We start from the raw sequence: 14,690 nt of genomic DNA, 5'->3' as shown, positions 1-14,690 counted from the left end.
AATATGAAAATTCCTGTGATCTGCGGGAAGTTGGGTCAAGATCAGACAGGGTGGCTGGGGAGCAGGCACCGATGCTGACTGTGGCGATGTCCTTTCCATTAGCCCATGAAAGGCAACTTCAAAAACAAGGTTTATGTTTGCCATTGGCTGTTTAATAGGGGATTAGTTAAAGGGAACAAACTGGCAGTAGGTTTAGATGGATGTGACTACAGGGACAAAGGCTTAACATGATGTGCTTGAAAATGACATTTGCCTGTTGCCAAGCAGATGTGGCCCGCTTGTACCTGTTGCTTTGGTACAAGGGTGTATGCAATGTGAGGAGCATGGATGGAGGGGTACCTGGGTGAACCCAAGACCAGTCAAACCTTCACCCTAGCCACTGAACTGCAAATCTATCCTTTACTCAAATGTGGGGAGATCAGTTTTTTTGGGGGGTGCTATTGGTGGAAGACAGATCGGCATTTCTAGATTGCTGGGAGTGCATACACAACTCTTCAGTCTCCTGATTTTCCTTGGCAGCATGTACAGAGTCACAGACACCTGGGCTATAAAACCTGACCACTTTCCAAACCCAACACTTTTGGGTTACTCTCTGCTGATGTTTTCCTGGCTCCTTGAACATCAGCTTTCAAGAACCTCAGATTTACAAGATGTTGTTGTGGCTGTAGCTCCATGTACTGTCCTGATGGGCTGAGATGCGCAAAGGAATGAGAGTGCTCTTCAGCCCCTTTCCAAAGCTTTCGCTTGTGAGAAAGTGGTGGCACTCACTCTTGGCCAAGTGATTTTTCTTTGCAGCAGGCAATGGGCGTATCACTCAAGAAGAAAGAGCCAGGGCTGCCCAGGCAGTGCAAGGGACCTGCTAAAGGCAGCTTGGAGTCTGTCAGCCCAGCTGGACCTACTTGAGAAAGAGGGCAGGAGAGCAGGGCTGGGAAGGGATTAACTGGTTTTGGGGAGTGGTGTTGCTGCCTGGGATACTGTTTTAAGCACAAGCGTAGCTACTTCTTGGCCTTGATGCATCTGGTGTATCTGATCGCAGCTAGCTAAGGGATCTGCAGAGCAGGTTGATTGAAGGCCTTAGGACATGTCAAGGAGAACAAGCACAGGACAGAGTGCCAGCTTGCTGGGCAAATGGCAGGAAGCCTGGCTTTATCAGGATGCTGCAGGCAGGAAATGATTTGAAGTACACAGCCTTTTCTTGTGGAGTGATTGAGGGAAGGGAGGAGGGCAAGAACCAGAGCAGCTGGGGCTATATTTCAAAGTTGGTTTCCATCTCCACTCTCCTGTGTTACTGCTCTTTCTTCCCTCCCACTTCCCCCCATCCCCCCCAAAAAAAAAGAATAAAAAAAGGAAAAAATAACACAACTAGACATCTCTAACTGTAGTAATTCTCATTCTTTCTTTTCCCCTTCTTTTCTGAAGTGTATGTGCCCCAGATTGGCAATATTTCACCTACAAAGAGACAGTTGTTTTGAAGCCAATCTCAGCTCTATCTCTCGTTCTTATGAGTTGCTTAGGGTTGGCTGAGGAGAGAATTAGAGCTATTTAAGGGATACTGTGAATGTCAGTGTGATTGTATGGGGACTCTTAGCTGACCAAGGATCAAAACAGAGTAGCCAAACTGCTTATATAGAAAGCCCTGAGGGAGGGTGGTGCTGGGGTCTGGCAGAGGCAGTATCACCAAAAATCAGGGGGAACAGCCCTGTACTTCATAGCTGCAAAACGCAGCTGCCTCGGGGAACATGAGAAACCCATGAGTTTGCAGAAGCAGGAACATGTCATCTACATTTGCAAAGCTGTGCTGTTATTGCTCCCCAGACTGACCAGTTGAAAAGGTGGCTTCGTTCTGTTAAACTGCAGACATGCACTCTATGCCAGAGATGATAAACCTCCAGCCTTCTCCATTTCGCTCTTCCAGATTCTCTTCTGCCTGTCTTCCTTTTGCAATAATGTGAGAGATTTTTCTTGGCTGTCCCCTTCCCCCTTGGAGACCAAATACAGACTCTGCTGCTGAGTTTCTGAATTTATGACAAGGACCAGCTTTTTCTAGCCTCAGTTTCCATTAACAACTAGCTCACAAGAGCTGCATTTGGACCATTTGTTTTGTCTCTTGGCACCAGCTATTTTATGAATGAGAAACGTAGCAAAGGGCAAACAATCAGAAAAGTGGTTCCCACTGTTCTCTACCTGGTGGGAAAGTCTTTGTAGCCCTTAGGTCTGGTATTAAAACTTACAAACTCTACACTTGTAGCTGTTGTGTAAAAGCTGTTATTGCCCTTAAAACTAGTCATTGGAGTTGAAAGATAAATATTATTCCATATCTTATTGAATAAAATATATTATATCACAGGTGATGGAGACAGATTGTCTCAATAAATTCTGATACTGTATTCGGAGGAAAAGTGGCAATAAAAATGCTGATGACTTGACACAGGGAGAATATTGAATGTCATTAACATGTTATTTCCTCTGTTCTGATATCACTGTCATGTTCTTCCCACTGCTCTAATCTCTATCAGTTGTGGGCTTTTTTTTTTTTTGCTTTGCTTATTTGAATGAGAAAAATGACATTTTTTCAGTCCTTTAAATTAACCACTACTTGAGAAATTATTAGAGATAGGAGATGACATCCTCAAATATAGAAATTAAAACATGGTTTGATATTTAACAGTATGTTATGTATGGGCTCAAGAGGAATCCTTAAGACTGTCACTGTCATCTGATAGTTGGTTACAGCAGTCATAGCCATCTGCATAGGGATAACAGCAGTATCTTGTTTTTTATAACATACTTTGAAAGCACTTAATGAAGGTAGTTGTTGCTGTTCATTTACAGATGGGGAAACTGAGGGATGGGGAAGTTAAGTGAGTAACCCAAGGTCATTTGCTTGTTCAGTGGCAGAGACCGATTCCTGTGATGTGTCCTGCCTCTACCCAGTAAAAGGTGTATTGCCATCCTATTGCTGTGAAACTTGATCTATTGCACACTGCAGCCACTTTTCCAGCCCATGCTAAACTCTCCCTGCTGGACATACAGCCCAGCAAATTTTTAATTGTCTTTATTAGAGATACTTCTGGATTTATTTTCAGCTTCTGTCTAGATATGGACTGTATATCTAAATATATATTTCACAGTGGGGTTTCCACAGCTAAGAATGTATTTGTGTACAGTTATGAAATGAACCCGCTAGGAAAGATAGCAATAAACCCTGTCTCCATCCCCATTCCCCAAACCAAAATAAACCCACTGCTTTTCAGAAAGCCTGAATCTGCCCAGGCATTCCCATTCTGTCACTTCATGCCAGAAAGCCTGTTGTGATAGCCCTACGGGCAACTCAGATCAGCTTGTACCAAAAAGCAGTTGGATCATGTGGATTGCTTGGCATCCTCATGAGAGAATATGCTGCTGGCCTTGAATGATAGCAATTAAAGGTGCAAAGAAGTCATCTGTCTATTTGCTAAGGCCAGCATCTAGACTGGTCTCCTACTGTAATCTTGTGCTTTATCCACAACTAATTCTAAATGACTCCAGGAATAGCCACCATTTCCATTACAGGACCATTTCATGCACTGTTATAGATATTGTCAGATGGTTTTCAGCAATTAAATTCTAAATTGATTTCACAGTTGCACACGCTGCTTCTGTTATTTATTTTGGTCCTCACCTGTATTCAAAACCTGAGGGAAGGGGGTGCCTCTGTCTCTTCACAAGTAGATGCTGCTGCAGAGCTGAATAGAATATTTTAAGTGCCTGAAAACCAGACTTTTACTTAGAAATAGTGTGCGAGGCAGGTACAACGGAGTTTAATTCTCAGAAAGCCTAAGCAATAACACTGACAGATTTTGAAAAGGGAAAAATACCATAGATCTTTTGCTAAGTGTCACAGTGCCTACTTTTTTCCTATTTGTTCTGCTGTCCTGTAGGAAGATGTGTTATTTCTCAACATAGAACAGAAGATGGAATTAGCTCCCTGGTATAGCTGCATTATTGCTCTGCTATTCACTTCTTGACTTCAGCTCAAGTGCCTACAGGTCTTATCCTGCTAAGTTGATGGGAACCTTCCTGGTAAGGCAGAGATGGGGCCAATAAACCATAACAACTTTATGCCTCAATTTACCCATGTGCAAAATGGGAATAAAATTCCTCGTGTTTTGTAAGGCACCATTGAAAAAGCAAAAGGAGCTAGCTGCAGAGTAAAGCTACAGAGTAAAATAGTATTTGTACTTCAAGTCTCATGCCTCACCTCTTTTGAACAGCTGCTACCTGAGTACAGATCAGAACTCTAATGATGTTCTCTTGTACTCAGTGTCTCCCCTTTTGCCTAGGATGCACACTGGAGTATTTGTGAAGCTTCCTTTTATTTTATTTTATTTTATTTTATTTTATTTTATTTTATTTTATTTTATTTTATTTTATTTTATTTTATTTTTAATCTGTGCTTTTTGAGAATCATTCTGGATTTAGGTGATAATGCTATGTCCTTTTTCTTGCAGAAAGCGCTCTCCAGGCCAAGATCAGCTTCAGGGCAGCTACTTTAGTGACAGGGAAAAAAGAGATATTCATACCGTCTTGGCACCACGTCATTATTATCATGCAAGCAGTTCCCCTTTTTTACTAACATATAAAGAGAACAATTGAATTTTGCAAAGCAGGACTCTTAATCTCCAGGATCAGATTCTTCACGGCAAGGAGGGGGTGTAAAAGTTTCTCTCTTGCTCTGTCTTTTCCTGGTGCATGGTCCCAGCTGTATGACTCCATTCATGAATATGCATGAAATCAGATATGACATTGCCCTGCTCCCATTAATAATCTTGTCATCTGACTTGTGCAGCATTAAGCTTCAGCCCGTGGCTCCTCATAGCGAATGCAGCCTGAAGGAGAGAGAGGGAGGGAAAAAAAAATAAGGCCATGCCTTTTTTTTATTGGGATTAAGTGCTTGAAAATTTTGGCAGGGGGTTGCCAGGAGAGTAAGGGGAGGGAGAGAAAGAGAGAGAGACACACACAGGGACAGAGAAACAAGAAATCCTCGATGAATGCGTTGGCTTGTTAGAAGTCCAAAGCGGTGGGTGTAATGGTATGCGAGCTGACCTTGAATATAGCCACTGTGGGTTGCCCCAGCTTTTTTGTAAAAGAAGCATTTGCAGCAGAGGTTTGGATTTCAGGCTTTGCAGTCATCAATCATCTCAGCCTATTCTCCTCTTTGACAGCTCTGTACAAGGCCTGACATTTGACACCCAAGACCCCAGGACTTACACAGAGGCACAAGCTGAGGCCCTAGGGAGGAGGTAGGGAACTGGGGGAGAAGAAAAAAATCATAACACAAGAAACATTTTTTTTTTTTTTTTTTTTTCAAAGAAGCTACAAAACAAATTGTAACTGTAATAGGCATTGATTTAACAGAAGAACATCACATTGAGTTCTGTTCTCTGCGTTGTGCAGTTCATGCTGATAAGGCTGATCTGAAGAGGTGGGAGAAGAAAGGCGGGCTGAGAGGGCTGTGGGCAAGCAAGATGAGGCTCATACCTTCCTTTCTGCATACCTTAGGCCTACCCACCTACCGAAGTTCTATTCCATTTCAACACAGTTAACCTGCACTTGAGAACTTCCATTTCAAGCCAAGCAAACTGACTAGTTCCCTGAAACTCATGGGTGACAGGATGGACCTAAGCCAGGTTGCCTATACTAAATTTTAGCCAGCCTAGTTATGAAATCAAGTGTCTGGATTGCAATTCTGGGAGCACTGGGAGTCTAAAGGGTGTGAACAAAAAGCAGATATGATTTGTTAAAATAGATAAATGTTTTGGTTTAAAACTTTCTTCTTTCTTTTTTTTTTTTTTTTCCCCAAATAAGTTCTTACTTGGTCTGACAGGTTTTAACAGTTATAATATTTTTAATATTGTTTGTTTGGTTGTTTTTTATAATACAAATACAAATACAGCATCATTCTGACCCCTGAGACTTTCTTGTGAGCCCACCCTTTGATTTTGTATCTTTTTCTATCTCTACAGTCTTCTGTCCCTCATACCCACTTCTAGTTAATAATAGGACAAGTCCTATGTAAATTTTATGTGCTGTTAAACTACTTATTCCACCAATTTGTCATGAAAGCTGTCTGTGGCCCACTGTTACCTCTTCAGTCATAAAAAGGGAGGGATTTGGAACTTTTCAGGGTGTTGCGGGTGAGTTTAGGCACAAGCAATTTTTTTGTGAGCAAGGGAAATTAAAGATGTGAGTGTTAGTGGGCAGGAACAGACACAGCAAAGTATTTTTCTTCAACATCTAACTCTACAGCAGCACATGACATATTTAAATTGATCTAGAAACAGGTGACAAAGATTGTCGCCTTTATGCTAACTTTGGATTCAGCCCAGAAGTATGTATCCAGCCTGTGAATTTTGCTGACACAGGAGGTCAGGTTAAATTCTCTGGATGATTTTCCAGAAATGTTAGGCTGTCCCTCAAGGAGAGCTTTACTCATGGGGTGGTTTATTTGAAAAAGTAGCACCCCTCTTCAGGAGTTCCCCATATATTGTTTTTGATCTTTTGTGCATTACTTTATCTTTCACTTTGGGTATTTGCCTTTTGCAAGTCACTGCCTAACTCGATGTGTGGATCACGCAGTACTGCTTCTCATTCTTGTGTGGTTGGCTGAAAGGTGTAGAGATAAAAGAAAAGTTTAAGCATATGTCATTTCTGAAACAAACGTTCAGACAAGCACTTCCAGAGTATTTAGCAAACTTTTGTTTCACATAAACAAAACTGCTTTCTCCAATGAACCTTCCTGGAAATGGGTCAAAAATGATGTCAAAGTCAATTAGCAGCTTTTTATGTGAATGAATGTTTGCAAACATTGTTCTGCTGTCCTGCTTCAAAGTAGTAATTACAGTTGGAGCTCTGGATAAGGAAAACCTGAGCCTACTCTATAGGACACACATTTACTGCCTGCAGGGGTTAGGATGAATATTTTTCCCTCCCCCACCTATGGACTGAGCTAAGTGCTCTGTGGATTTTGAGGGTTGCCTTCCTTGGAAGTATCAGGGTTTAGCCACTGCTGCAGGCACTATACCAAACTTGATGGACCACTAGTCTGATTCAATATGGCAATTCCTCTGTTCCTTGTATTTTTCAAACTGGCTTCTGTGTGCACATGCCCAAGTGGATGATTTATCGCCTACTCTGAGGTATGGTCTTGCATAGAAAAGGGCAGGATCAAGCACATTTGCTGTGTTTGTGTATGTGCATATGTGTCTAGAGAGAGACAGATATGAAACAGCTGATCAGTATTGTTTTCTTTCTCCACTCTGGAATGAACCTAATCTGTGGTTCTCTTCTTTTAACCAGCTGCTCTTGCATTTCCAACTTTTCATGCAATGCTGCTTTCTACTTTTCCAGTTGGCATTCAGGGTAAAGGAAGGAGAGGATATGTGTCAGTGCTTTGGATGTTTATTTCTCTCACTACTTTTCAGATCCAAGGACAAGCCCACCAATACCTTCCCAGACTCCAAACTTGTCACTTGAGTTTCTTTTTCTTTCTTTCTTTTTTTTTTTTTCCTATTTCTGCACTCAAAATGAGGAATTTGCAATATTAGAAATGAGAAGTCTTAATCTATTTGGAAATGCATTGGTCTGTAAAATAAAAGAGGGAGGTATTTGTGTGGGTTTTTTTCCTGCTTGTTTGTTTTATTTCCTCATCTATAAGTTTTTGAAAAAGATTCAATTTACTGAAAACACCTGAAAGCAGAAGTTTGAAAATGTCACCCGAACTGGAAATGGTTAGTTTTAAAGCAATGAGTGAGCTGTCATTACAACCCATTGCCACCAATTTATTTTTGTGGTAAAGCTTCAGACTCCTCCATCAGAGACCTGAAGGCAGAAGCATGTGCTACTGGTGGTAGCACATCCACTGCAGGCATTAGGATTGTTCTCCAGCCTCTTGCACCTCTGACTCAATTACAAACACACAATGTAGATCATCGATCCCTTGAGGCTGTTCAAGAAAGAAGGGGTGTCTTTCATCTAAAAGAAGAAACCAGAGGCTTGTTGTAGAAATCCTACAGGACAGTCCTTTGGCTTGTTACATAGCAGTGCCTCAATAGTTTTGCTTCTTGTTAATCTAGTATGAGTATGATCTGCATCCAGTCTTCACCTGATTCTGTATTTTCAAGCTTTCCTTGTCTGCAGGGCTATTGTGCTGCTATTTTTGTTTATGTAGTCCTCAGCTGTGTACTTTATAAAATTTGGAGTTCTGGTAATAAGTTTAATGTGTAGATCCTTATCAAATCCCTAAATATCTACTAGAAGGTCACAAAGAGGAAGTGGTTGTCATTGTCCATGAGCCTATTTCATGGTTTTATGATCAGGCCATGAAGAACTTGATGGATTTACTTTGAGTTTTTAGGTTTGTTTTGAAATCAAAACTCCAGATATAGATGTACAATGGACATGAAAAGGAATGGAAGACAGGCAAGTCCTGTGGACTGCAAGTAGCCTTAGATGTACTGCACACAAAGAACAGGTGAAAATAGTACATGCAGTGCAAATAAAATAAAGTAGAGTATTATGGTCTGGAGTGTACCTGATTCTAAAGAGACCACTTTAAAAATATTAATATAAGGTGAAAAGAATTGTCTAGCATTTAAATTCCTTTACCGAGACACAAAAGCTCAGGCAAAACACAAATCAAGTGAAACTTCTTGCTGTCAACAGAACACAATGAGAACCAATAAGCTGCTATGTAGTACATCATAAATATCTAGGGATAAACACTGGAGACCAAAAGAAGAAAGGATGGATCATTTCTATTTGACTTTTTTTTTTTTTTTCCTTTTTTACTATTTCTGTTATGTTTGCTCTATAAAAATGATTATTATTCTCTTCATACCACCAATATTGATGTGAAATTATTGCATAAGTGGAGACAAAGGGATCAGTTTCAGCAGAGAGGCAGCCTTTTTCTAGGTGTTATAGAGACTGGTGGATGAAGAGTCCTCGCACTGGTGATGAGCACAGAGACAAGTAATTGTGAAACCACATTGATAATTCATCTGCAAACAGACCAATGTGACTTTCCCTCTCATGCCCCCAAAATGTAATAACTGCAGCTGTGTTCAGCTTCATTCAAAATATCACGTCCTTTTTCCCTCGTGCATGGGTGGACACTTCATGATGCTAAATAGGACATTTTTAACTGCTCATATCTGTACCTTGGGGCCTACCAGATTTGAGGGCAATGTAGTGCCTGCTCATTTGACTTGCACAGCTGCAAAGCTTCCAGCACAAATGTGACTCGAACGCTTTTGCGCAGGGTCTGTGTGTGATGGCACATCGCTCAGTTGAAGAGGAAAAACAGAGAGACAACAAACTCCCAAGCCTTAGTGGAGCAAGACACCCTCCGCAAGCCTATGAGATTAAAGCAATGGATTTTCAAGTAGTTCTTCAGAGTGACTAATTTATATGGATATCAAGGATTCAGTGGGAGAATTAAAAAAAAAAAGGTAGCTAGGGGAAAATATGATGCTCTCTAAGTCCCAGTGGTATGCCACACTCATTTTACTAGAGAGTTTATTCTTTAGTACTTTCATGGATTGACATGAGGGAGGAATTCGCATGTCAGGACAGATAAAATCTCCCTCCTGCCAAAGGAGTCTATTCAGACATGCATGTTAGTAGGTTGATAACTTATTCTGTATTGCAGAGGACTCAAAGATAGACATTTCTCCTTTTATCTCCATCTCTGTGCGCCCTGCATACTAAAGATATGGGCAAACAGCAAGATACATCTTAACTAGCCCTCTCAGAGAGGAGTGACTTCTCTTAGTCCGTGCCAAGAGATGCAAACTTAAAGGGATAAGGTGTCACACAGACTAATAACAAATAGATCAGCAATGTTTATGCGCATAATTTGAGCCCTGTGTGAATATTATTTAAAAAAATACAAACTCTGGACTTGGAGGTTATTTTTTTTGCCAAAAAAAATGCACAATATTGCAATGCTCTTGTTTCGAGTGACTCTGCTAGAGGGATGTGGAATAGGTTGAGAAAGACGGGGGACTAGAACAAATCAAACACGTTGAATAATCCATCTTTGACACAGTTTCCAAACACTAATGAAACCTTTGTGTTTTTCTGGAAGATAGGCTTCTTCTCCTGCTGGGGAACTGAGTCAAAGAACTTTACTCCTTGACTGGAGCAGTAGAAATATGTCTCCTCATCAAACTGGAATTAAAATTTAGGAATGTTTAGTCTGATGCTTAAGCTAATCATCTCCATTTCACATTTTTTTTATTTTATGGGGCTATTAATTGTCACAATTTTAAGGAAATTGGTTATTTAAGAGTATTACATTATGTGTGTGTCATTCCTAAGAACCCTGTTTAGAAAATGTGGGATGAGGTTCCTCTAGAGTATAGCTCAGAGCACCTCCCAACTTCACCCTGGCAAAAAGACTTTTTCATCTCTCCTTCTCCTTCCAGTGACGACACTGGGAGAGCAGCCTCCTTCACTGGGAGCTGTAGGGCTAACCTTGTGGGTATGAAATAAATTAGACATCCTAGGAGTTTCTTTGAACTTCTTTCATCCTTCCAGCTTGGTTCCCAAAAGTGAATTCTTCTTATTTTTAAGCGGTTTGTATACTTAGATTGAGATTAAAGCGGTTTATATATAGATGTGTGTACATACCTAAAATGTTTGCCTAGATGTATCTTATCTAAACTTCTGCATGTATCTGAATTTCCCAGGCTTGATCCATGGTTTGTGTAAATTGATGTTGTCTCACTGTCTTTGAGTAAGCTTATTTACGTCAGCTCTGGAATTAGTCCCCTGTATTCCAGCCAGCACTTAGTTGCAAGAGTCAAAATAACATCAATACGTACTGTTTTCCTGTTGTCTCCAGCCTCTCTAAAAACAGAAGCTATTAGAAATATTGTGAGAAAACTATCTTGCAAGTTTTGCTCCCCACTCAAGAGTTTTAGATGGATATCTGGCAAGAATGTGCAGTTGTAGCAATCTCCAAAATTCAGTGTAGTTTTCTTTGGCTTAGTAGTAGTTCATTTTGATTTGCATACCCCAGTTTCGAGATCTTGTAATTTTGGAGATCTTCAGACAACATGTTTTTCTTTTGCCTCACCATTTTCATATGCTTCCAAGTTACCTGAATAGAGAAAGATAACATAAGAAAAATAAGTCATGAGAATTGCCTTTTTATGTTTTTTTCCCCTCTGGGACATGCAGTCTATACTGCAGTCTATTCTAGAGAATGCTTTCATTCTACCTAAGGTCTGACACAGCATGCTTCGTTTTGGAAATAGTATTTTCCCAGGCAAGACTTAGTGAACTAATCACTCAGAGTCATAGACAGACAAATGGACTATTTGTTTCATCCTAATTATTAATGTGGTGTTATCACTAATGTTAATATATAATGACATACTTTGCAATGAATTTTCCCCTATTTGTGTATCACTCAATATGAAAGTGATTCTTATTAGACTATAGAAAATGACATCTCAGCATGTATAATTATGCATAAGAAGTTAAGAAAAGAGGTAAAATAGACTAGCATAAGTGACCAATTTAGATTCACTCATACAGCATATACATTCCATGGTTATTTCACATTTTCTTTATTAAATAGTTTTTTCCTGTTCTTATTGACCAGTAAATTATTCAACATTTCAAGACCGTTTTAGACAAAGAGATTTCAGCTTTGAATTTTTCCTTTCTATTGATCTTCGTTTGATTTACAACCACTTCCTATCAGAAAGTTCTCTCCTGCTTTATGTCAACCAAATTTGGGGCACAGTTTCATCCTCACGGAGCGCACCTGCTTTGTGTCCCTTGTGAAGGGAGATTAGTCTCTAGCTTTGAGAATTTGTTGCCCTTTGACTATCTTCACCGTAAAACCAACCAAAAAGTTAAGCGTGTTTCTAGGTAGAATTGCTTGGAGATTTGTAAAAGTATTTTGATCTTGGATCTGAGCCTGCCATTAAAGTGCTTGACTTGCCTTGACCACTGTAATTTTAGAAAGCTGACCCTTCTCCCTTGCAATTTACACAGTGTTTTTAGCCTAATGCAGAATTTCCCTCTTCTGCAGCTGGGAAGAGAGTATCCATCATTTCCAGATGTGGACATATGATCCAGGAGGCAATTGAAGGTATTTTGGAATCATATGGTTTGGCTTATGGGTTTGGATTGGTCAAGAGAGATTTGCTTGAAATCCTTGAGAGAGAGTGTGGCACCTCACTGACTTGAGAGGCATTTTGTAGTAAAACCTGAAGTTAAATGCTTTTTATAGAGAGGCTTAAAACTTCTAAAATATAAATCTAAAATATTTATACATGGGCTAGAATGGAACAGAAGTTATGACCTTATATGTGAATGTCTAGGATTCGTTTTTTCCTTCCACCAGCCCACCTGGAATGACTTTAGCTTTCAGCTTTGCCTCGGGCTGTACCCAGGTTAGCTTCTAGTGACTTATGACTCCATCAATCTGCACAGATATGTGCTGTACTCCTTCAAGGGAAGTAGTTCATCTTCCATATGACTGCATCTCCACCTCTTCCAAAGTTCAAAGAACCCAGGACAATTGCTTATTTGAACGAACTCCCAGTGAGCATATATGATGTTCTCCCTGCCTTCCTGTGTGAGTCAGGACTTTCTGGTGAAGTTTGATAGAGACAAAAACTTTCAGAGTAATCCATCCCCTGTTGAACTAGAAAGACATGTGATGAAGTTGATGAAATATCAGTTGAGATTGGTCAGTATGTTTTAAGGAGATTTGAACTGGAAATGGATCAATTTAGAGCTCTTTTCTGAAGTCAGAGGAGCAGATTTTTTATGATCCATTTCCCATGAACTAACAACTGTTCCCTATCCAGCAGACAGTTTACTTGTAGCTATTTTGACTTGCATTATTCCACTTAATGAAGATAAACATAAGTCAGACACAGGAAAGCCACAGAATGAATATGAACAGGAATTGTTCCAAGTATTCAGCATTTACTAGACAAAATTGGCCAGTAATTCTTTTTGCTTTTCACTGAGGATAAAAATCCCTGAAAGATAATCATCATCGTGGTTTGAACTAATACAGCACTTCTACCCAGTGATCTGAGAACATTTCCCAAACATTAACTGTGCTGAAAACAGCCTTGAGATTAGGTTCATACTATTTAAAATACCTGTTCTACAGACAGACAAACTCATGGGTCACCTAGAGGTACCATGACTTCCCATGGGTCACAGAGTCAGAAGAGTACAGATTTCTGACTACCACTTCTGTGATTTCAGGGACATTGCAAAGGATGTTTAATATTGCTTATTCAAGTTGCTTAAATTATTCATACTACAGTGACTTTTGGGATGAATATTTTTTCTGCTTATATGCAGCTTTTTTAAAAAATTCTCCTTTTTTAGTAATTATTTGCGTGGATGTACATTGGCACATTTCATCCTGAAACTGCTAATGTTTTTAATGCTCAAGATTCTAATTGGCAGATGATTAGTGATCTTAATCACATGTTATTTTTTCTTCCTCTTGATTGAATTAGTATAACTTTTTTTTTTGAGCCAGAGGAGAAAGAATGTCCAATATTCTACCTTTGTGGGAATATAACCAGTTCCCTGATAGGAATATCTGTTCCCCAAACCTATATATGAACAAAAATTATTTGCCTGTATGTTTCCATAAAGCAAATAGTAGGATGACATGAGCGTGGGTGTAACAAATGTTCTGAATGAAGTTGGGGTCTCGCAGATACTGTACTTCACTCAGTTCCGATCACTGTACAGTTAATAGGTGATGGCGAATGGACTTCAGTAACGTACTGGCGACAACTCAATGCACTCACAGCTCCTCACACTTTTTTCTATATGCTTCTGTCTTCAGTCATCAAGTGACTTCTCAGTCCAATTTTGTTTATTTATTTGTAGTTTCATGGTTTAAAAGTTACCCAGTCTTATCTTGCTTGTATTCCACTAGTGAGAGTAAGTAGACTGTGATGTTCACACCAAAATAGTTGGCCCAAATAAATAGATCATGCCCTTCCTGAGCCTTGAATCTATGTTGTACAAACAGCACCATATAGTTAATTTTTAAGTTAGCTGATGAAGTGTTTAATAAAGCAGAGACTGGGGGGATGAGGAAGAGACATGCCACCCATAAAATTAATTGTTCTGGTGGGCTTCATATTTTAACCCTCTGTATTGTGGCAGGAACAAATATGGAGCTTTGACTAATTAGACAAGAGGGGAAGATAAAAGTACTCATCAGCTTGTGGGCAAACGCATCAAAAATGTTATTTAGGGATAATCACTGGTTTATAGATACAGTGCATAGAACGCTGATCTGGGGATTGGGGTCTCCATGTTTTATTCTCGATCCTGTCGTATTGTGCTGTCTGATCTTGAATACTTCACTTTCTGCTTCTGTTTTATCTACACATCTTTGGGCTCACATGCCTGCAGACCATAACCCTGTTGATCAGGGCACGTCCTTCCAAAAATGTATTTGCAGATTCTGCCTCCACAATTTCTACAAACCTTGACCTGATTTGGACAAGCAGGTTCTTTGAATTACAGCAGCGCACGAATTGACATAAAACGGGAATTATTTAATGGGGCAGGTCTCAGTGTTTTAATTAGATAGCTCAAAACTACCTCTTTATTCTTTCACGTAAAGCTAGATTTGAAGCAGA

Source organism: Columba livia, chromosome 11 (genome assembly GCF_036013475.1).
Source record: "Columba livia isolate bColLiv1 breed racing homer chromosome 11, bColLiv1.pat.W.v2, whole genome shotgun sequence".
Classification (NCBI taxonomy): Eukaryota; Metazoa; Chordata; class Aves; order Columbiformes; family Columbidae; genus Columba; species Columba livia.
Note: the sequence above shows the minus strand (reverse complement) of the source record.